Below are 3,859 nucleotides of genomic sequence, written 5' to 3' on the forward strand. Positions count from 1 at the left end.
AATTGAGCATACAAGGTTAAGTAAGTAACATTAATAACATAATAAAATAGGTAAACAATTTTAACATACTTAATGCTAACTATAATTAGCATATATTTTTTTTTTATCCATATAAGGATTGACCTCGCAAATTGGCTAAGATTATTACTATTTTGATAAGTTTTAATAAATTTATTTGATTCTTTTTTATTGCACAAAATTAGTTTTTGTTTGATTAAAATTTTACAAATATGATAATCGATTTTAGAAGAGCATAGTAAAATGATATTTATAAAAAAAAAAAGTTTGACACGTTGCAAATATTATGGAAATAAAATAATATAGAGAATGCAGGATGGAAGATATGTTGAGTACTGGTTTTCAATGGTTTTCAATGAATCACAAGTATTCGTGTGGAGAAACTTAACCATCTGTGATATTGTCTACCAACAATGACACTGCATGACTTCTTCTATTAGCCTTCTACGTTACACAAGTGGCACTTAAAACATGCAGTCTGTTTTCCAGTTACTCTCATGTTCAAGTTTTGTCTTTTGTCGAAATACGCGACACGAACAAATATACCAGTAGGTACTTCATTTTTTCTATATTATAGAAAAATATAAAATTCTTCCACTTTTTTTAAATTTTATTTTGATAAATATATAAATATAATTTTATGAATATAATTTCGTATAGATTACAAAAATATAAGATCTTTTCAATTTTTCTAAATTTTATTCTGACAAGTTTAAAAAAAAAAAAAAGATTTAAAATGCTTTATGATTATAAGAATTATTAAATCGAAGTAATATTACATTAAATTTGATAATTGTTTAGCAATTTGAAAATCTGTATAATAATAATTTCCTCATATGATATCATATATTCTTCGTATTGATCAGACTTGATACCATTTACTGTTATTTGGAAAAGTGCTATTCGCACATAGGTATATAACGTAATTACTCTAACGCAATTACCAGCGCATCGCTACGACCTGCTTCTTGTCTTGTGAAAATGGATTACCTTTCAACTGATTCCATTAACACGTCCACCGATCATTCTCATGTTTAACTCGATACCGAAAATCGACGAATTAGAGGAACGTTGATTAAAATTTTGAAATCGTTAACATTTATAGAATCCGATAATTTAAAGAAAAATTATACTAGAATTTTATTAATTTAAAATATTCTTATAAAATCTAATTAAATTAAATTAAATTAGATTAGATAAAATTAATAATAATATCTGTATAATAATTATTTGTTCATAAAATTTGATATAGTCACAATTATTAACAATATTCAATAAGCAACAATTATTATCGTTAATAAACAACAAAACATAAAATATGGTTATTATCAAAAAGCGATTTTAATATAATATAATGTGATTGATTATTGACAATTTTATTGGTTTTATAGGTTTTAAATAATTTTTTTATTGCCAATATTATGAGTGGATATCCAATTAAAAAGTTAACATATTAGACTTTTTTATATAATTTAATGAATTTCATACACAAATTTCATATATATATTTTTCTTATATAATATAATATTATAGATATATGATGGATTTGTATTTTCAAACACTGAATGAATACGTATAGTATTAGTTAAACAAAATATCGTGATTGAGAGACCGCAACATGAAGACATATCGCGCCACTTCCGCCATCTATATATCCTAAATCGTATATCCTTCCGCTTCTAAAATAAAATATCTTCCCGTGAAATATCATGCTTTCCCGCATGCGCGAGAAAACCGCAGAGTGAAAGGGAATCTACTTGTGGTTTACCAACCCATATACGATATAAACTGTCCAGCTTCGTTTCGTATGTATTTACGTGTAATATATTACTACGACGTATTCCTATAAATCGAAATTCTACGCGATTTGAATTTCTAAATTCCTTCATCGAGAATGTTCAACGATTAATCAAAATATATATTATACTTTGAATTGGTAACTATGAAATTATTAAATATAGAATAATGTTAACCTCTAACTATTAAAATTTTTCAATATTTTAAAGCCACTTATTGAAGATAAACATATTTCATAAAATTTATGTTTCGTTATTTATTGTAAGTAATTAAAAGGTGAAATGTAAATAGATAAATAATATAAATAGAGGAATATAAAAGATAAAGAAATACAAAGGAAAAAGAAAAATTAATTAATATTATCTTTAATTATATTACTATTTTTATTAAACTATTTTTCGATCCTCCATTTGAAATTCCATTCTGACATTCATTTGTAAATGATATTTGCGTACGCATATTTACTTTTAAATATTGATAGTACTAATGGAAATTAATATTAATTGGTCGCAAAGAAATAGTTGGCAGAAAATTTTCAAACGACAGAATCGATCTATTCTGCTAGTGTGATCAAATATTAAATATTGCGTATACATTAGATATATATACAAATATATGTTTGAAAATGACCAATCATAACGCAAATAGAGAGATCGAACGACCATCTGTGCAATTATTTCATCGCGGAGAACCGACAACTTTTGGCGATGATCGAGAGAAACTTAGCTTCTCTCTCGAAGAGATTTGCGCGTCCATTTCGTCGCCAACTATGTCGAGACATCGACGTTGACGATTCTCAAGGGAGAACGCATCGACGTCGATTATGTTTGCCCCAAAGACCAAACCGAATACACCGAAATCTTCCAGTCGGCCGAACTGAATCTACCGCTTCGCCGACTGAATGTCTGTTTACATTGCCGCCGCTGCCACTCTAATTAATTATCAAACCATCCTCAATAATGCACCGCTTGATCCTTTTTCAAACGTGTTGATTCTCTTCTCGTCGTCCTTCCTCATTTAATACGAGAAATCCATTTATTGCTTCGTTAATCTCTTTACGAAGAGTCAATGTTGGAAATTTTTTATCATAGATAATAGAGATTTGAATAAATTTGATAAATGTAAAATTTGTAAATGTAAAGTATATATATAATTATCTATAAATCATTAGATAAATGAATATTATAGTTATGATTTATATTGAATTTATAAACAATAATCGAATTTAAAATATTAAGTTAGGTTAAGATAAATTAGGTTAGATTAGAATTCATTTTTCAATTTGTTTCTTTATAATAAAATATTCATGTAATTTTTAATTGATCAAATAGGATTATCAAGAATGGATTGAAATGACGAATGACATAAACTAAACAAACTAAACTTTACATATTCTGTGATTGATCAATGTTTTTTGTTATTAATAACTCCGTAACAAAGTCGAAACAAAAATTTTTGTAAAGAAAAAAGTTATTTAAAATTATCTCAAGTATCTTCGATTATTTAAATGCTACTTTTTTTAGATATTCTTTATAAGGATAAAATGTTATTTTATATTTTCTACTTTTTTTAAAGAATCTTCTACTTTTTGTAAAGAATCAATTATTATATAGGCATTAATTTTTGTATGTGTTACTTTATTAACAGTACATTTAATTATATTTTATTTAATTTTAAGTTTTAAATTGATATACACAAAATAAGATTATTAAAAATTGATTGAAATAACGAAAATATTACATTATAAAAATATATATATATATATATATATATATATTAATTTTATAAAGAATCAAATTATTATAATAGAAATCAATATCAATATTTTCCAATACATTTAATCATTTACTTCTGAATGATTTTACAGATTACTGAAATGGGCCATTTCATGCGCAACAACTAAATAATACCATTTACCCAATTATCCAGCCGATAATCAGAGTAAACAGCTTTCAAAGACCTTTCTCTGCAAATCTCGATGACATTGTCGGCCAAGGTTAAAAGAAGAGGGTTAAAAGAAGATGATATAAGATAGTAGTTACGG

The sequence above is a fragment of the Apis dorsata genome, unplaced genomic scaffold (assembly GCF_000469605.1).
Source record: "Apis dorsata unplaced genomic scaffold, Apis dorsata 1.3 scaffold_293, whole genome shotgun sequence".
NCBI classification, from domain to species: Eukaryota; Metazoa; Arthropoda; class Insecta; order Hymenoptera; family Apidae; genus Apis; species Apis dorsata.